This window comes from Saccoglossus kowalevskii, chromosome 22 (genome assembly GCF_978046115.1).
Source record: "Saccoglossus kowalevskii chromosome 22, keSacKowa6.1, whole genome shotgun sequence".
Classification (NCBI taxonomy): Eukaryota; Metazoa; Hemichordata; class Enteropneusta; family Harrimaniidae; genus Saccoglossus; species Saccoglossus kowalevskii.
The window spans coordinates 24,466,900-24,489,033 of NC_140662.1; the positions used below are offsets into that span (position 1 = coordinate 24,466,900).

Genomic DNA, 22,134 nt, shown 5'->3' on the forward strand with positions numbered 1-22,134 from the left:
AATGAACTCAAGTGACATGAACTGTTGTAATGTGACCTGAATACATGAACTCAAGTGACATGAACTGTTGTAATGTGACCTAAATACATGAACTCAAGTGACATGAACTGTTGTCATGTGACCTGAATAAATGAACTCAAGTGACATGAACTGTTGTAATGTGACCTGAATAAATGAACTCAAGTGACATGAACTGTTGTAATGTGACCTGAATGCATGCACACAAGTGACATGAACTATTGTAATGTGACCTGAATGCATGCACACAAGTGACATGAACTATTGTAATGTGACCTAAATACATGAACTCAAGTGACATGAACTGTTGTAATGTTACCTGAATGCATGCACTCAAGTGACATGAACTGTTGTAATGTGATCTGAATACAAGAACTCAAGTGACATGAACTGTTGTAATGTGACCCGAATGCATGCACTCAAGTGACATGAACTGTTGTAATGTGACCTGAATGCATGCACTCAAGTGACATGAACTGTTGTAATGTGACCTGAATGCATGCACACAAGTGGCATGAACTATTGTCATGTGACCTGAATGCATGCACTCAAGTGACATGAACTGTTGTAATGTGACCTGAATGCATGAACTCAAGTGACATGAACTGTTGTAATGTGACCTGAATGCATGCACACAAGTGACATGAACTATTGTAATGTGACCTGAATGCATGCACACAAGTGACATGAACTATTGTAATGTGACCTAAATACATGAACTCAAGTGACATGAACTGTTGTAATGTTACCTGAATGCATGCACTCAAGTGACATGAACTGTTGTAATGTGACCTGAATACAAGAACTCAAGTGACATGAACTGTTGTAATGTGACCCGAATGCATGCACTCAAGTGACATGAACTGTTGTAATTTGACCTGAATGCATGCACTCAAGTGACATGAACTGTTGTAATGTGACCTGAATACATGAACTCAAGTGACATGAACTGTTGTAATGTGACCTGAATGCATGCACTCAAGTGACATGAACTGTTGTAATGTGACCTGAATGCATGAACTCAAGTGACATGAACTGTTGTAATGTGACCTGAATGCATGAACTCAAGTGACATGAACTGTTGTAATGTGACCTGAATGCATGAACTCAAGTGACATGAACTGTTGTAATGTGACCTGAATGCATGAACTCAAGTGACATGAACTGTTGTAATGTGACCTGAATACATGAACTCAAGTGACATGAAATGTTGTAATGTGACCTGAATACATGAACTCAAGTGACATGAACTGTTGTAATGTGACCTGAATGCATGCACACAAGTGACATGAACTATTGTAATGTGACCTGAATACATGAACTCAAGTGACATGAACTGTTGTAATGTGACCTGAATGCATGCACTCAAGTGACATGAACTGTTGTAATGTGACCTGAATGCATGCACACAAGTGACATGAACTATTGTAATGTGACCTGAATGCATGCACTCAAGTGACATGAACTGTTGTAATGTTACCTGAATGCATGCACTCAAGTGACATGAACTGTTGTAATGTGACCTGAATAAAAGAACTCAAGTGACATGAACTATTGTAATGTGACCCGAATGCATGCACTCAAGTGACATGAACTGTTGTAATTTGACCTGAATGCATGCACTCAAGTGACATGAACTGTTGTAATGTGACCTGAATACATGAACTCAAGTGACATGAACTGTTGTAATGTGACCTGAATGCATGCACTCAAGTGACATGAACTGTTGTAATGTGACCTGAATGCATGAACTCAAGTGACATGAACTGTTGTAATGTGACCTGAATGCATGAACTCAAGTGACATGAACTGTTGTAATGTGACCTGAATGCATGAACTCAAGTGACATGAACTGTTGTAATGTGACCTGAATGCATGCACTCAAGTGACATGAACTGTTGTAATGTGACCTGAATGCATGCACACAAGTGGCATGAACTATTGTCATGTGACCTGAATAAATGAACTCAAGTGACATGAACTGTTGTAATGTGACCTGAATACATGAACTCAAGTGACATGAACTGTTGTAATGTGTCCTAAATACATGAACTCAAGTGACATGAACTGTTGTCATGTGACCTGAATAAATGAACTCAAGTGACATGAACTGTTGTAATGTGACCTGAATAAATGAACTCAAGTGACATGAACTGTTGTAATGTGACCTGAATGCATGCACACAAGTGACATGAACTGTTGTAATGTGACCTGAATACATGAACTCAAGTGACATGAACTGTTGTAATGTGACCTGAATGCATGCACTCAAGTGACATGAACTGTTGTAATGTTACCTGAATGCATGCACTCAAGTGACATGAACTGTTGTAATGTGACCTGAATAAAAGAACTCAAGTGACATGAACTATTGTAATGTGACCCGAATGCATGCACTCAAGTGACATGAACTGTTGTAATTTGACCTGAATGCATGCACTCAAGTGACATGAACTGTTGTAATGTGACCTGAATACATGAACTCAAGTGACATGAACTGTTGTAATGTGACCTGAATGCATGCACTCAAGTGACATGAACTGTTGTAATGTGACCTGAATGCATGAACTCAAGTGACATGAACTGTTGTAATGTGACCTGAATGCATGAACTCAAGTGACATGAACTGTTGTAATGTGACCTGAATGCATGAACTCAAGTGACATGAACTGTTGTAATGTGACCTGAATGCATGCACTCAAGTGACATGAACTGTTGTAATGTGACCTGAATGCATGCACACAAGTGGCATGAACTATTGTCATGTGACCTGAATAAATGAACTCAAGTGACATGAACTGTTGTAATGTGACCTGAATACATGAACTCAAGTGACATGAACTGTTGTAATGTGTCCTAAATACATGAACTCAAGTGACATGAACTGTTGTCATGTGACCTGAATAAATGAACTCAAGTGACATGAACTGTTGTAATGTGACCTGAATAAATGAACTCAAGTGACATGAACTGTTGTAATGTGACCTGAATGCATGCACACAAGTGACATGAACTATTGTAATGTGACCTGAATGCATGCACACAAGTGACATGAACTATTGTAATGTGACCTAAATACATGAACTCAAGTGACATGAACTGTTGTAATGTTACCTGAATGCATGCACTCAAGTGACATGAACTGTTGTAATGTGACCTGAATACAAGAACTCAAGTGACATGAACTATTGTAATGTGACCTGAATACATGAACTCAAGTGACATGAACTGTTGTAATGTGACCTGAATGCATGCACTCAAGTGACATGAACTGTTGTAATGTGACCTGAATGCATGAACTCAAGTGACATGAACTGTTGTAATGTGACCTGAATGCATGAACTCAAGTGACATGAACTGTTGTAATGTGACCTGAATGCATGAACTCAAGTGACATGAACTGTTGTAATGTGACCTGAATACATGAACTCAAGTGACATGAACTATTGTAATGTGACCCGAATGCATGCACTCAAGTGACATGAACTGTTGTAATTTGACCTGAATGCATGCACTCAAGTGACATGAACTGTTGTAATGTGACCTGAATACATGAACTCAAGTGACATGAACTGTTGTAATGTGACCTGAATGCATGCACTCAAGTGACATGAACTGTTGTAATGTGACCTGAATGCATGAACTCAAGTGACATGAACTGTTGTAATGTGACCTGAATGCATGAACTCAAGTGACATGAACTGTTGTAATGTGACCTGAATGCATGAACTCAAGTGACATGAACTGTTGTAATGTGACCTGAATACATGAACTCAAGTGACATGAAATGTTGTAATGTGACCTGAATACATGAACTCAAGTGACATGAACTGTTGTAATGTGACCTGAATGCATGCACACAAGTGACATGAACTATTGTAATGTGACCTGAATACATGAACTCAAGTGACATGAACTGTTGTAATGTGACCTGAATGCATGCACTCAAGTGACATGAACTGTTGTAATGTGACCTGAATACAAGAACTCAAGTGACATGAACTGTTGTAATGTGACCTGAATACAAGAACTCAAGTGACATGAACTGTTGTAATGTGACCTGAATACATGAACTCAAGTGACATGAACTGTTGTAATGTGACCTGAATGCATGCACTCAAGTGACATGAACTGTTGTAATGTGACCTGAATGCATGCACTCAAGTGACATGAACTATTGTCATGTGACCTGAATAAATGAACTCAAGTGACATGAACTGTTGTAATGTGACCTGAATACATGAACTCAAGTGACATGAACTGTTGTAATGTGACCTGAATGCATGCACTCAAGTGACATGAACTGTTGTAATGTGACCTGAATGCATGCACACAAGTGGCATGAACTATTGTCATGTGACCTGAATAAATGAACTCAAGTGACATGAACTGTTGTAATGTGACCTGAATACATGAACTCAAGTGACATGAACTGTTGTAATGTGACCTGAATGCATGCACACAAGTGACATGAACTATTGTAATGTGACCTGAATGCATGCACACAAGTGACATGAACTATTGTAATGTGACCTAAATACATGAACTCAAGTGACATGAACTGTTGTAATGTTACCTGAATGCATGCACTCAAGTGACATGAACTGTTGTAATGTGACCTGAATACAAGAACTCAAGTGACATGAACTGTTGTAATGTGACCCGAATGCATGCACTCAAGTGACATGAACTGTTGTAATTTGACCTGAATGCATGCACTCAAGTGACATGAACTGTTGTAATGTGACCTGAATACATGAACTCAAGTGACATGAACTGTTGTAATGTGACCTGAATGCATGCACTCAAGTGACATGAACTGTTGTAATGTGACCTGAATGCATGAACTCAAGTGACACGAACTGTTGTAATGTGACCTGAATGCATGAACTCAAGTGACATTAACTGTTGTAATGTGACCTGAATGCATGCACACAAGTGACATGAACTATTGTAATGTGACCTGAATACATGAACTCAAGTGACATGAAATGTTGTAATGTGACCTGAATGCATGAACTCAAGTGACATGAACTGTTGTAATGTGACCTGAATACATGAACTCAAGTGACATGAAATGTTGTAATGTGACCTGAATACATGAACTCAAGTGACATGAACTGTTGTAATGTGACCTGAATGCATGCACACAAGTGACATGAACTATTGTAATGTGACCTGAATACATGAACTCAAGTGACATGAACTGTTGTAATGTGACCTGAATGCATGCACTCAAGTGACATGAACTGTTGTAATGTGACCTGAATGCATGAACTCAAGTGACATGAACAGTTGTAATGTGACCTGAATGCATGAACTCAAGTGACATGAACTGTTGTAATGTGACCTGAATGCATGCACACAAGTGACATGAACTATTGTAATGTGAATAAACTGACATGTATGATGTATGAGCCAAATACGAATGAAAATGGTACATAAATCTTGGAAATATAGTAGTAAGGCCAAAAAGTCAGATGGCTTTGAAACAAATTTTCATGGACATGTATCCTAACATGTATAATCTATGTATCAAGTTTGAATAAAAACTGAAGAAGCATGTCCAAAATACAATATTTTCAAAAAACAAGATGGCTGCCAGTCAGCCATTCCGAATCAAATCGCTAAACCACTGCATGTGCATATGTTCCACATAAAGTACTAGGCACATGCAAAGAATGAACAGAATCGTTCCAAAGAATTCTGAAATACGACTCCGCACGGACGGAGACCAAATTATAAGTCCCCATTTTCGGACTTTGTTCGAACGGGGACTAAATAAAGAATGGTTACAAATAATATTTGCAATTCACCATGCTGACAACCCCTATGAATTAGTAAATTCCAAAACCACACGCCTATCAATCAAGTGGTGCCGACAATTCTAGATTGGGCAAAGACCAAAGTGTTTTGCAAAGTTGTAAGTAATCTTGTTAACTGACTGTCCCAATAATTCTCAGAACGGCTGTAAACTGTTGTGCATATTCATAATGTTTTATTTTGTTGATCTTCAACTGACAGCCATTAATTGTTCCAAAAATCAACATTTGGACATGTCATTAACATGTTTCTGGGGCATGCATTGACCAATTTCATTCAAACATAGTTTTTATACCTGTTTCATGCAAATTTGTAATTAATATGCTAAATGCTATCCCAATATTTAAACATGCTTTTCATTGTTTGACAAAGTCACTAAAACATGACGAGGACTATGTCATTGACAATAACATATATTTTACATTCAATTTAATCAATCTAAAAAGAGTTGGTTGGTTGGTGTCCAGAGGAGAGAGAAGTGAACAGCTGATAAAATGAAAACAGGCAGAGATAAGAAATGACAGTGGTGTTCATGCCGATAGATGCTCTGAGGACTGAAATTCGACACATGCTGAGATCTGCTGCCTGAGCATGATCCAAAATCACGCTATCAGTGGTGAATTTATAAGAACATATAATGATTTATACTAGCATGACATGATGGAGGGAAGTGCAGCAATATATGGTTGGATGCTGTAGTAATGAATGCAAACCATCGTCAGCGACACATATTTATGTTTACTGTTTTTTCTTCAACATCAACGCGAAAAAATAATTTTTTTAATCTACTTTGTTTTTACGAAAATGACCTTGTACCAGTAATATAAATAAGTTTAGGTCTCATGCCACTAATTAACCAATGGCTGCTCGTAGCTGCTCAATTTAAATGCCTAGCAAGAACCAATGAAATTTTTTAAATATTATTTTTCTCAGGTGCTCCCTGTTTGAGGGCGTAATCACCTGGGTCAGAGGTGAGACCAACATGTGGTCTTTTGTTTACTACTTAGCGGCTGTGTACCTGTGGGTTTATTCTGTGTGTTAATGGATGTTCTAATCTTGGTGTTTTTCCAGTGATTTCTTTTGGTGCAATCCAAATAGAGTAGGTGTATCTTGTTTACCTGAGATTTGCAAGAGTTTGAGCTGGCCAACATGTTAGTTTTTTTCATGTGGTTGATTACTGGCATGTTGATTTCCCATTTTTGAGCCATATTTTCAACTTTCTTCATCATTTTCATATAGCAATCTTGTCATATGTTAACATTGTCGTCTATGGAAATTCAATTAGTGGTATGAGCCCTGAAGTAACAGTTTGCCTAGGACCACCTGAGGTTGTTGTTTTAACCATAATTATGGCTCTATTCACTGGAATTTATTCATTTTTGGCAGATCTCATCTTACATAACCGAAGTTTACTTTGACCTAATTATTATAAGTTTTGACCTCTCTTGACCTTGCATAGATCTGATAATTATGAGGTTGTGTGTTCAAGCACACATTTCATGAGATCAGCTCCATTTATTTGGCAGGTATAGTGCAAAGTAACTGGGAATCTTTTTTATTTTTATTTTACCACTTTTCTTGCTTTGTATTCAACTATTTAGACACAATGGAGTAATTTTTTATCCAGAAATGTCATATTTTGCTATGCGTTTCACCCATTTCTGTCAATCTCTTATATCGTGGTTGAAGATTTTGAAAATTTGTAATTCGGTATATTTTTTGCCCTAATCTTATTAATTGGCTGTGGTTGGGCTGTGGTCTGTAAATATAAATGTTTTTATTAAACTGGTCCAAAAATTGTATTCATTCATCAATGAATTATTCATGTCACCACTAATTTCAATGGCTCCAATAATTCTGAGAAAAATGCTTAACCCCATTTTATGGGTTTTTTGTCTTATTTTCACATTATGACAGACGAACTTAACAATTTTTAGTGCGGTCATTTCTAATGTACCGTATTCAAAGTTTAATGAGGTCAAAATCCCAAATATTTAAATAAATTCTCAAAATTGTGTTGTGTGTCTTGTCACTGACAAGAGATTTGCATACTGTCAGTATATTAGCCAAGTATTACAATTCTTTCAATTTCACAATTATTGCTCTTTTCTCAGAATTTTTGTGAATAGTTAGCTAATTAATCCCATCTTGAGTTTATTATTGAACAGTGCATGTAACCCCCCCCCCCCCAAATTAATCAGAAATGCTGTTGATTTGAATTTAATTTGATCGGGGATGTGTAATACGAGTATTTTATATTTAGATCCTTTTCTTGTTTGTATATTTTTGTTTTTATTTCTTTTTAAATCATAAAATTGTTTCGTTGAACTACATTTTTTCACATAAGATTTGATTAAGCTTTTTATGTTGAGCAAATTCTATGTGTGGCCATGGTAAATCAAACCACTGTTGTGTTTTGGTATATCCAAGGTTGCCCGTCACAGGTCTTCGGCCTAAATGCAGATACCGTGGAATTGTTTTTTTGTTTTTAATTTATTGGAGAAATAATGAGCTGATGAATTGAGACTTTTGATTCAGTAGAATTTTTTTTTTTTTTAAATTATAGTGATAAACTACTTTTAATTGTCATTATTCTATGTATTATTTCTAGAAATTAATTAAAATTACTAATCATGCCAAACGTTGGTCTGTACTTGTTTGTGGTGAATGAGAACATTATATTTTACAGTACTGCATCTAATAATCAGGCTTATATTCATTGCCTACCATCTATTTTGGTGTTATGCTGAGTGTGTATGTTGCCACTTTCTACAACTAATTGTCTGGATATAGGGCGCCACCAAGTGGTAGATTTTGATAAATAACTCCCAGGGTTTAAATTTTGGGGATTTGTTTTGCATGGGAAATTACTCGTCTAATGATATTCCATCATATATAAGATCAACAAGAACTTTATTAAACCTTCTTATTTCTCTTAAGGTCTCATGCCACTAATTAACCAATGGCTGCTCGTAGCCCTCAATTTAAATGCCTAGCAAGAACCAATGAAATTTTTTAAATATTATTTTTCTCAGGTGCTCCCTGTTTGAGGGCGTAATCACCTGGGTCAGAGGTGAGACCAACATGTGGTCTTTTGTTTACTACTTAGCGGCTGTGTACCTGTGGGTTTATTCTGTGTGTTAATGGATGTTCTAATCTTGGTGTTTTTCCAGTGATTTCTCTTGGTGCAATTCAAATACAGTAGGTGTGTCTTGTTTACCTGAGATTTGCAAGAGTTTGAGCTGGCCAACATGTTAGTTTTTTTCATATGGTTGATTACTGGCATGTTGATTTCCCATTTTTGAGCCATATTTTCAACTTTCTTCATCATTTTCATATAGCAATCTCGTCATATGTTAACATTGTCGTCTATGGAAATTCAATTAGTGGTATGAGCCCTTTATTAGGTTAAAATTGATCCAGAATTTAACACATACCTTTTAATTCTGAAATAGATTTGTGGTAGTAACTTGCAATTACTTTTGGGTCACTATTGGTGCTAGCTGCTTGTGCCTTCCTTCAATATCTGTATTGAAGAATATCATTGTTTGAATCATATGGCTTACTGATATTATATAAGGTTATCATACAAATGTGCATTAACTTTAACTTAATATCATTGAGCAATATATAATGGTAGTTTAATGTGATAGAATAAGATACAAATTTGCTGATTGCATTATGCATTATTATGTATTGTTCAGTATAAAGATTGTGCATTGTCAAATAAATTGCTAAAAAAAGGATTGGTAATTGCAGGGGGTCATAATGATTTTTTGGTTGCTTTTTTATTGTTGCTCAATATCACAGGAAATGTTTAGGCAAATACTCTGTTGTACATGTAAAGTTTAAGATGAAAGAGCACATGTGTTTCTATTAGAACAAATACACCATTAAAAAATATAACTGAAAACATTGATGAGGATGACATGTGATGACTTGTGATGGTGTAGCCTGAAAATGACTTATATATTAGGCATTTTGAAAGAATTAATTAGCTCATCCATCAAAATTTGAAAAGACGTGCAAAACGCTAATAGCACATTGATCAACAAAACAATTTATACTAAATTGATCTCACATCACCAAATTTATACAACATTATATAAATGGATATCAGAAAAAAATGAGCACCAGCTATTGCATATGTCATGTGATCATTTTTGTTATAACCTATAACCTATGTTTCTCGTGCTTGTGAAACTGTAGGGCGGAATTAAAAAAAAATCACAAAATCAAAGTAAAATAATAAAATAAAAGGTTTATTAATAACAAAAGTAATAAAAAATAAAATTAAAATAAGTTTATAGCCAAAATAATTAAAGCCCGTACACTACATCAGATTTTAGTCAGATTGAGAAGGTCTATGGTCAAAACTACAACAATAATATAAAATATTAGTAATTATACAAATAAATTAATACTAATTATAAAACAAAATAATGCATATATACTTGAACAAAGAACAGCAATTGGATTGATGGAGATGAAAAAACAAAATATATGCTCCAAGTTCAGTAGCAAGCAAATTAACTCTTGATAGTAACACACAGTTAATGCAGTTATTAGATTTAAATAATTTCTCAATGATTATAATAAATAGTATAGTCATAAATTAAAACGGGAGGGTTGTCACCAAGCAACGATAACAACACACGCTAAAAACGCAAAGGCTCATAGGTATACACTTGTTTGTAAACAACGACACGATGACTCCCTCGCTTTAAGACTAAGACTAAGAGAGAGTGATAGAGGGACTGTGGTACTGTCAAGGCGCTAAAATGACTGCCTGGTGCAAAAACACTTGACCGTTTAGAGCAAACCTACCTTCTCCTGTACATGTGAAGCCATATACTAGTTATTGTTGGAAGAGGGTAAATTAGGTTACTATATTGAGTCAAGAACTTCACGGAGTCACGCTCAGGCCGCCATGCCTGTTCGACTGTACCATTTTCTTTACGGGGGTCGCTGCTTTGATTGCGTGGGGTGAGTTGCTGAGTCGGCGCGGAAATTGCTAAGTCAGCGAGAAACTTGCTTACATATCGCAGAAGTTGCTAAGTCGGCGAGAAATTTGCTTACATATCGCGGAAGTTGCTAAGTCGGCGAGGAACTTGCTAAGTCGGCGAAAAACTTGCTTACATATCGCGGAAGTTGCTAAGTCTGCGCGGAAAGTTGCTGAGTCGGCGCGGAAGTTGGTTACATATTGATGTTGTTGCCATGGGTCACTATACTTTGTAAAAGTTAGCGGGAATTTCTGAATGATGGCCGTTTCATCAACATCCAGGGAACTGACTGAGGTCGTCAGAGCCTGTCGTGACGAAATATCAAATGCCGCAAAACTTGTTGTTGACACGACGCGCTCCTAGCGAAATTCGCGAGAGATGATCCGACTAGATCATTATTTGATGACCAGAATGTGCTAAGAACCGTCACAAGACTCGTTACCGTGTCGTGAACTCGTGAAATTTGAAAGAGCATTTGTCAACAACCAATCACAAGACTGGTTACAAACCAGTTGAGCAAGGCTAACCGAGTCGTGACCTCGATGTGGTTCGAAAAAATCCCCTGCCCTCAACAAAAATCCCTTGGACAAGCTTTTCCGATGAACAGCTCCATTGACTGCAGCTGATTGTAACACAGTCCTGCATGATTGTGATACATTAGTAATGCCAGCGCCAGTTCCAACAAGCTGTCTCGTCACCAGAAACGAATTGTTAATTTCACTTTTCACAGCTTAGACCACAGGGAGCCCAGGAACTATGATCAACTGTACGCACTCCCTATGAGCGGGGGGGGGGGGGGGTATCGGCTGGTATCTAGTGTCAGAAATAGACAAGGGATGAAGGCTCCAGCCAGCTAACATTTTTTAAACTCGAAAAAACAGACGAAAAGAATGAAAAATAAAATCTAAAAAAAATACCAGGTTGAAGAATATTAGTTGATCATAGTTCCTGGGCTCCCTGTAATTACATGCATAAAATGAAATACGGAGAAAACATGGTTATAAAATGATGATTCTAAGAAGTATACTGTCAATAAATGTGAAATTACGTAAATATATTGTGTGGTGATACTGAACAGAAAATGTTATAATCACAGTGTCATCTATCGAGAACCTTGTCACGGTGCAGCAAGCGAAATTTCACAGTTACAACTGCAACCCAGTTTATTTAGTTCATGGCGCAACCGGGGCATGCATTTCGATGGAATTCAGCTCCCCGTCTACTAAATAGCAAATTACTAGACAACTACAGAATTGGGTTTTGTCAACCGTCGGAATAAGTTACTTTGGCCAGTAACATATGGGAGAATTTGACGGAGAAGACATTCACAGCAATCGAATCAAAACAAAATTGAAACTGTGTAACTGCTTTGCGAGCGGAAGTCGACATTTACGAAAACCTCGAATACAGCATAACTATGATTACTGCATATGCGAGGCATGGCTGGCAAAAAACTGTCGTGACACTGACGTGATTGCTATTGGCAATGAAACCCACAAATGCATTGCCAATGCAGATGTTACCAACGAAGACATCCGATTTCGTGGCGCCATCAAATCATCCGTACAAGTATATCGGCCTGGGCATCTTGACAATAACGGAGTGAACGTAAAAAATAATCACGCCCATAACAGGAATATGTCTGTCATTAAGTACCTGAGATAAGAGAGGCCGGGGAATGAGAGCCAGAATGATACATGGTTCAACTTTTACTAAAAAAATAAAAAGAACCGTGATGGCACTACAAAGTCCGCTGAAAGGCCGGTTATTGACCGTGTCAGCCGTGTCACGATCAACTGTGTAATAATTCTTCTTCACTTCAGTCATCGCATTTGGAGAAGTAATATTCTCTAACCAACAGGCTCTGACGACCTCAGTTAGTTCCCTGGATGTTTGCGAAACGATCATTATTTAGAAATTCCCGCTAACTTTTACAAAGGCCGCATTGCCATCTTGAGCAATGTTTTATCGGAGGCGGCCCGGGACTATGGATTGAATACTACATGTATAGCGGGGTCAGCTAATGTATGTCAGGTAATCGAATGTTGAGGTAATCGCAAGTCAAGCGAACCGAATGTCGAGGTAATCGCAAGTTAAGCGAACCGAATATCAAGACATTTGGACGTGAAAATAATCGAATCTTATGACAATTGAATGTCAAGATAATGTCTAAATAACGACACAATTGTAACATTATGAAATAATGACAAAATAATATTGTAGCAATTACACAATAATGAAATAATTAAGAAATAAAGTTGAAATAATGAAACAATGGCAATACGATGCTGCACTAATAACACAATAATGGAACAAGCGCAAAATAATGTTTAAATAAAGACCAAATAACCGAATAATGACCAAATAAGTTTCCAAATAAAGACCAAACAACTAAACAATGTTCAAATAATGACACCAAGCTAATTTTGGCGGTATTCTCACCCCATAGTACTACAGGTATACTTGCTCTATTAGTGCATACACTTGCATATATTACACACATACTTTTCTATGGTCAAAATATTTAATATTTTAATGATTTAGTATACAGCCAATGTGATTTTTAGTTTATGTGTGCTATTATTGGAGATGCGCTTGTAATAGAGCAAATATTGTAGAAGCATTTACAAAAATTAAAACATGATTTTATATGTGAATGTGATCATTTCAACCAAGTGTGACCTCATCCCTTACATCTTTTTTTTTCAATTTCAACCATATTATCATTAATCCTTAACTAATTTTATCTCCAAAATTTATTTTGTTAGATGGACAAACAATCTGTAGTCATAAGCTGAGTATGTGGTTGATGAGAATCAGTAGGAAATTCTAATATGTATTTATTTTGTACTGTTTTTTGAATAAAATAATTTAATGCAATCAAATAATTTAAATAACAAAATTATTCATTTTTATAGAATAAAACAACAGCAAAAATGTCTCAATAAAGAGTTTTGCCAAACAATTTCAAAAATTTATAATAACAATATACAGAAAAATATCAGGAATGAAATCCATTTCATTTGTTACAATAGTGTACCGGTATATTGAAATCTAACTTTTTAATGACTTTCTGAGTCCCTTTGAGCCTTTGGTGTGTATATTACTTCTCTTTTTAACAAGATCCATTATGCTTTTAGCAAATGTAAAACACTGAATTTAAACATACAGCTTAATAACCATAGTAGCAAAAACTGATGAAGCTCTTCGTTTGCTGATTTTCTTACCACACAGGACCAAAGAACATTTACTTTTCTACTTGCAAACAGATCATCCTGAATTTTGCTATGAATATCCCTGGTGGAGATATTCAATGTTTTGTTAGTAAGATGCTTTTTACATACTTTTTCTACTTCTTTGAAGAACAAAAATACTCTGTCAGTAACATGAAACAAACCACGTTGATAACATTGAGTTGATAACATCTTGGTAGTGGTGGTGCTAATTCATTCATTGTAAAAGGTAACTTCTGTTATTGTGGAGATGTCATAACCCAGTTTTATTTTCATTTTGAGCATATGTGCCAATTCAGAAATATCCTTTCCATGCACACTTGTCTCAAAGTTTAAATTGGGGTCACTTCTAATTTCTTCAAATGTCCGTTGGATATAATTGGGCATGTTATGACAGAGTTGATCCAAATCAAAAGCTCTAGGAGGATTGACAAAACCTGAAAAACAGAAAATAGTGTCTAGCTTATAGGTGTTTTATACAGGTGAATAGTCTGTATGTCTGCCAGATATGTAGGTGATCATCTGGCTATGATATTAGTTGTTACAATGTTATATGAAACATAGATACATCAACAATTATATTAATAATTTTATCCACGTTAATAAATGATAAAAACAAAATTTGTACATACCTATTTCCTTGAACTATCTGATGGAGTCTGTGTGTCATTTTAGAACCATCTATGGTAAAAGCAGGAGAAACGTGTATAAAAGTATTGATGGTCAATTTCTGTTGCAGTATGCACAACAAGTCCATTACTATAAACATCTTTTCAAAGGTATATGCTTTAACCATTTCAATTAAGTCTCATTGAGTCTAGGAATGATTCACTGAAAAATGTTTAGCAAAATGAGAGCAGACATTTTGTTTCTTACTATAAATGGAGTTGTATTTACATTTGTGTACTGTATTCATTATCTAACATTAATGGATATACATTGTCAAAAAAAAAAACTTATTAAAGACTCAATACCTCTTTTATATTTTCATCAGCTATGATATGTTTGTGCTGAGAAACTGTAAAGAAATGGTTTAGAATTATTACATCTTAAAATTCATAATTCAAATATTGTAAATTGACCAAAGATAATAGTCGCGTGACCTTTCCAAATATGACAATAAAAAAACATTTCAAATCAAAACTCCTCCGTCCTTCACATCTTGATGATGGTTTTTTTTTAACATGCCATCGGAATCCACTGGCACTTTTATAATGCTTACTGCAGAACGGACAGTCATACCCGTGTGTACTGGTCACCGAGGAATCAGCGATGTCATGGTCTACAGCTAGCTGTGGAATCATAGCCCTATGTTGCCAACCTCATTATTTACGTGAGTGACTCTAGCCGGCCCATAGGGCTATGGAGCCTTGTGCGACTGAATACCGGTTAAAATCCACATGCCAAATTTGGTCTTTGCGAAAATCGCATAATAAGACCTTCGAAAGTACTCACTATGTTTATTTACTTCCAAACAATGACCAGAACATATTTGCGCTGTGAAATGATGAAGGTGGTCATAAAAAATTGACTTTATTTACCGTACACTGAGTCGCAGAAAAATAATAAGACGAAAGACGCCATTTTGTATTTCAGAGTTCATAGCAAATTACGCGAGACCTATAATTTTGTACCACGTGACCAAAATCAGTAGATAAATTGCGTTTATGCAACTAGTTTCTATTATTGAACAAAAATCATACAATTATAAATACTGTATGTGATTGCTTTCTTGGAACAATGAGAATAACTGGTTATGGGAAGAGTGAGTTTTATTCTTCCACCACTGTATCACATGACCGCCAAACAAGATTACATTTATTCTGCGCCAGGGAGTGTGGGATGTCAATGGCTGCCGTTTTCTCGTAATTTGCTTGGTTTCCGCGGTAATTGTTTGAAAATATCACAAATTATTGCTTATTTATAAACACAAATTGCAAATGCAAACACAAATGTTATTCATCCAGCGATCAATTCACAATAAAGGAACGTCACACCATCGTAATCGAAAGCAAAAGCGATTTAATTTACGTATGCCAGATTTCTGCTTTTAAACACAGGGAGCCCAGGAACTATGGTGAACTGTAAGCACTCCCTATGAGCGGGGGGGGGGGTATCGGCTGGTATCTAGTGTATAAAATAGACAAGGGATGAAGGCTCCAGCCAGCTCGGTTAGCCTTGCTCAACTGGTTCGTAACCAGCCTTGTGATTGGTTTTTGACAAATGCTGAACAGGCCACGCCTCCAACTGTGCCATGCGTTCGGGCAAACCGTTAGGAATTCCTAAATAGAGTAAATTTGTGTAGTTTTCTTGATTTATTCTGCAGATATAGGTAAAATATAGGTAAGGCTTTGGCGAAATTTGAAAGAGCAACTAATATTCTTCAACCTGGTATTTTATATAGATTTTATTTTTCATTCTGTTCGTCTGTTTTTTCCAGTTTAAAAAATATGAGCTGGCTGGAGCCTTCACATACCTTGTCTATTTCTTACACTAGATACCAGCCGATACCCCCCCCCCCGCTCAGGAGTGCGTACAGTTCACCATAGTTCCTGGGCTCCCTGTGTTTTTAAATGGTGATAGATCCTGTAGCTCTATGTTCGACGTACAACAACAAAATTAAAAAGAAGACGTCCAAATGAAATTGTTAGGGCGAAAGTCGATTGTAGGTCGCACCAAAGAGCTACGGAACCGCAGCTAGGTGTACAGCAAGTGAGTATGTTTCTGGCGAACCAGATAACACTGGGCGTTGATTGTCCGTATATTCCCCACGGTAACGTCGTAGTTTTCGTCACCCCTTTCTTCTAAAACGTACAGCCAATCAACATCGTCATCATCAAATGCGACAAAATCGTCGTACGCTTTCCACGTAGTACCGGTAATATTAACACCGAAATAGCTGTGAATAAAACAATAATACGCGCGTGCGCACGACTAAAAATAACGTCATCGTGTATGCTAATTTCAATGACCCCAAACAAGACGCGTAGAATTAATCAGCGCGAATGGTCTGTCATAGATGCGTTTCCCAATCGTTAGTTCAGGGACTGTGTTTGTTTGAGGTCATGTATAAGATCATGACCAGTTTCATACGTACCGTCGCCAGGCCACTTCGCCAAATAAAAGTCATCCATGTAAAAGTCATCAGGTAAACCACGGGCTAATTTCACGACGGTGGACGATTGCTGAGAGCAAAATAAGAATGTGAACAATATGATTCACCAACACTCCCCTCTGTCACGTGACATATCGTCCGACTACGATATCAAATTCTCCATCTTGGACTAGTATATTTGGCCCCAAGGTTGTCTACCTGAAGTAAAAGCCTCACAGTCGTCAAACTGCGTCGTATTTGCTATGCGTCTCGTGCAACGCCTGTTAACCTTTTCACCGCTAGATTTTCTTGCCGAAATTTGTCTGCATCTTTTTCTATATTCTTCAATATTTTTGGAAATGAACCATAATTTTGGAGCTAAAGGACAAAATTTGAGTCGATTTTGGCTATTTTATTTCAATCTTTTAAAGAAAAGTGCAGACTATGAATGGGACTATTTTGTGAGTTATGTATATTTAATATATATCTTTGAAAATAAATAAATAAATAAATGATTATCTTCAGAGTTATGATTTAAATATGAGAAACCATAAAACTGCGAAGGACTTCCGTCCGCGCCATCTTGCCATAAAAACGCCCGCATGAGGTAGTCTCAAAGTAAACGATTAAGTAAAATCATGACCAATAACCAGGTACACAACTTGACGATCACATTTTTGGCTTTTCGAAAGCTACTACTCCAGGAAATATGGATTACTTCAGTATTGCAACATCAGGGTTCATCCTGAGTAAATGCGGAAAGGATGCGAACCACGTTGTGTACGTTCGCCATTAGACTGGCGCAGTCAGGGCGATTAATTTGTTTTTGTAGTTTAAATAAAATAAACTACAAAATAAAAAATAAAAAATCACCTGTAACTGCGAAATCACCCCGACTGGTTTATTCTGCATGGCCCTCTATCGACACTGCAGGAACCCGTCGATTTTTCAACGGGTAATTATGTGAATGAGTGTTTTAATTGACAATCATCTAGGCCAATCACAACGTCTCTTCAACTGATCTCTGATCGAGAATACGTTGGCTGATTGTAGCAGCCAATTTTTTTTTTATTCTACAACCAGTACGAGTTATTTGTTTACACATTGTGATGAATTAGAAACGACGACTACGACAAACTCGAATTTCAACGTGCCGCCATGTTGGGTCTGCAGTGTGACCTTTACCATGTTGACCTCATTATGCACGTATTTCCGCGCCCACCTCATTATAATACGTGCAATGAATTTCCTGCAGAATAAACCAGTCGGGGTGATTTCGCGCTAACACATCTATTTCGCGATTTTTAAAGTTTTATTTAAACTACAAAAACAAATTAATCGCCTCTACTGCACCAGTCTAGTTCGCCATGCACTCTGAAATTAGTGTTTTCTCATAGAAGCACAAACCAAACTACCGTACCAATCATGATTATTATGATATGAAACACACTTTTTACACGCATATTTTAAAGAATATCGTCGACGCCCAGTAAAAACACCCTGGGCTTATAATAGCGAATGCCCTAGCCTCAACTCGATAAATGCCTAAAAATTGAGGGATCGGCTTCATAATCGGGGAGAGGCTTATGATCAGGGAAGTACAGTACTGATTCAAACGCATAATGTTATAACCCAAGTTCTAAAAAGCATATTGTGCATATAAAAGTTGAGTTTATACTAGTGGTACACAATGCTTGGCAAGATGAACGGCTATGTACAATGGCGTACACAAATGTGATCAGATACTAAACTTAATAACTTTAATAAGTACCCGGGTGTTAAATATGATCGTTCGTTATTTACTCCCCTCCATGAATGGCATCCATGGTGTTTAATTGTAAGTACTTCAAATGCTTATCCAAGCTACAGTTATAATTAAAACAAAATTAAACCACTGCAATATTATTTCGAATACAGTTTAGAATATACACATAAATTAAGGCCGCATTGAAGTTCACTTTAAATACATTGTTTGTTTACATGAAATCGAACGTGCGCTTTATTGCGATCACCGGCGTTTAAGATAAAGCTGAAAAGATGTTCACGTTATATTGATGTCAGACATTGCAATGTTAATAGACATTGTGTGACATCTAGTAGAACATAGCGATGTTTTAGATAAGTTTTAATAACCTTGGCCCCATTAAGTTTTAAAAGTGGTCTTTAAGGTAAAGATGAACATGGCATACAAACACATAGGAATTCTACACAAATGTATGCTTAGTCAATTGTGTATATCGGTACTTGAATCACATTAGAAATGTGGTAGGGAAAATAAATATATAGAAACAGAAAATATGAAGCGAATTAGGCAATAGGTATCTTTGTTTTCCAATCTGTGTTTAGAGTTGTAGCAACAGAAAAAATATTTGAACGAAAAAAAAAAAAAAAAACTAGTTTGTCGGGTGGATATATATTTCTAGGTGATCGCAGCAACTTGAAGTGCACTCAATATCTCAGGTATATCTACGCAATAAAGAAAATAATATAGCACCATTATTTCGTGATGGTAACTATGGTGACACTGACAGATATGAGGCCACTTAGAATGGACATTGAGTTGCAAAACTATGCTTTGTCTTTTTATTTTGATGTTCATTGTTACTTTATATAATTAATCCACTTGGGTGAGTCCAACCTTTGGTTTTGATTAAACCTCACTCGTTTCGACGACAAACATTTCACTTGAATTGTTTAACACGAGTGTTTGTACATTATCGTCGATGTTGCATAAACAATGTGCATATTCGTCCATCATTGATATTGCCTAAGACGAAATACGAGACAGTCCCAAGTTTTGTAGCGTCTGTTTTATTATATATCCAAGTCACTGGGTAACTCATTGACTGGCAAAGAATGACAAGTACAATATTGATGGGATGGAATATGTGTGTGTCGTTTGTTGTTCACACGATTCAATATTCTTCGTAGGTGTTGGTCAAAGAAGCTAGACATTCTTCGTTCTGATAGCACAATAATTAAAAACAATTTAATCAATACAATTACATGATAGTTTATACAGAGAGCTATCTTCAAGTTATAAAACATCGCGAAGTTATAAAACGACCGAGCCGTTATTTAGTATAACGTTGGTTGTCTTTTATATATGCGTTAAAAGATGGACCAGCAAACTTGTATGTTTATCCGGGGAGTAACAGATGACAATCGAATTTACAGTCAATCATACAACTGTCTATTACATTCGATCTTATACTAATTCCTTTCTGTTATCTATGTTATATTCGAACAGAGTTGTGGCATGTGTATTGAGATTACTGGGCCTACAGGAGATACATTGGAAGTGATCGTCGTGGACCAGTGCATGACCTGTACAGACGGCAGTCTTGACCTGAGTGAAAAGGGTTTTACCGCCATCAGTGGTGGGAAAATAGGCATGGCGGAAATCACATGGAAGGAAATCGAATGCCCAGTTTTACGAAACGTTGGGTTTATTTACAGTTTCGTGTATGCCAATGAAAACGCAAATGCTGCATTCCAGATGAGAATCTTTAATCATCTCCATAAGATAAGAACAGTTGAACGTCGCCACGTATTCGAAGGGGAGTCGGCACCTTGGTTTGAATTACCTCGAGGTAGCCTCGGTAACTTCGGCGTTCCAAGGGAGTACCGAAAACTTGAAAAACCTTTCCAAATGCGAATCACTAGCGATGTAACTGGAGAAGTCTTAACTGAAGAAATCAACAAAAGTCCTGAAAACGGTGTTCGTGATCTGATAGAGGGTAAATCGGCGTTCACCTCGCTCTGTCCGGGTTCACTGTCAGAAGCGTCTGTCATCAAACCGCCTTGGACATTTTTATTGATTTCTTCTTTATTGATGTATGATGTATTGATTTATTGATGTATTTATTCACTACTATGAAATTCTTTTAGAGTTTCTCTGAATATACAATCATCATGGGATATCTAGCTTTCATATAATAATGCTAATTATAAATGATTAGTACAGCGACCGGTCACAATAGAAGACATGTGTACGTCGATTTGTGTTTAATTCTGTTGACTGGTTACCATTTTTGCGTCAAGAACAACATTTAATCATGCAATTAAGCGTTTCCTATGGATGTCTGGACCGATTACATTCAAACTCGACATCATACATAATGAGTTACTGATTGTTTTATGAGTTGATTCAAAATGGCCGACTGGAAACCATGTTGAATTGATTTCCAAATCTCCTTAACATTTTACGGATATACTTTGCCTATTTCTTTGGGTATGGTTGATGAAATTTAACTGGCGGCCATTTTGCTTTATTTTTCAATTGTACCCCTCTTTTTCCGGAAATGTGGCACGAAGGCAAGGCATTTTTGTTTCAATTACATTTTCTTACACTATTCTTTCTCCTTTCTGTGTCCTCAAATCGAATACATTCAAAAACAAAAAAATTACAAATATTGAGCAATATTTAGTATTTCTGTTTAATATATACATTTGTAAATTAAGAATGTTGTTTGAATTACTAGCACGTTTTGTAAATTCAAAACGGATGTACAGTCTAATGTACATCAACGTTTTCACTTTACAATAAATAATAGGCATGTGTAATATCGAATATGGCATCGATTTTGATTAAATGTGACACGAAGGCATGACATGTTGCCACTTTTTGCTTGGACTTGGACCGCGTCATCTCTTGTGATCACAACGTGATTGTACTGATTCGAATAACAATTGCTTTACTGGTGTTTTTAGTTTGGATAGTTGGTGTTCCTTGTGTTGTGTTACTACATTACATTACATTACTGTATTTATTATAGGCATGTCATATAATTATGTTTATTCATTAATGCGATTGTTAATTACTTACATTAAGGTAGAGATGCAGTTTATTTGTGAATTTCAATCAAAAATAGTTTTTTTCGTTTTTTATATAGATTTTTATCTAAAGAACATTCTGTGAAAATTTGACCAATGAATTCTTATTAGAACACCGTTAAAATTG

At 36.5% G+C, this 22,134-nt stretch overlaps 1 long non-coding RNA gene across 1 annotated transcript; it reads right to left on the minus strand.

Moving 5' to 3' along the window:
* Positions 1-9,279: 9,279 nt before the first annotated feature.
* Positions 9,280-10,800, minus strand: LOC144342809 (uncharacterized). Its single transcript, XR_013418824.2, has 2 exons — positions 10,669-10,800; positions 9,280-9,367 (listed from the first exon to the last, which is right to left on the minus strand). It is a non-coding gene; the product is annotated as an uncharacterized LOC144342809 (long non-coding RNA).
* Positions 10,801-22,134: the final 11,334 nt, after the last annotated feature.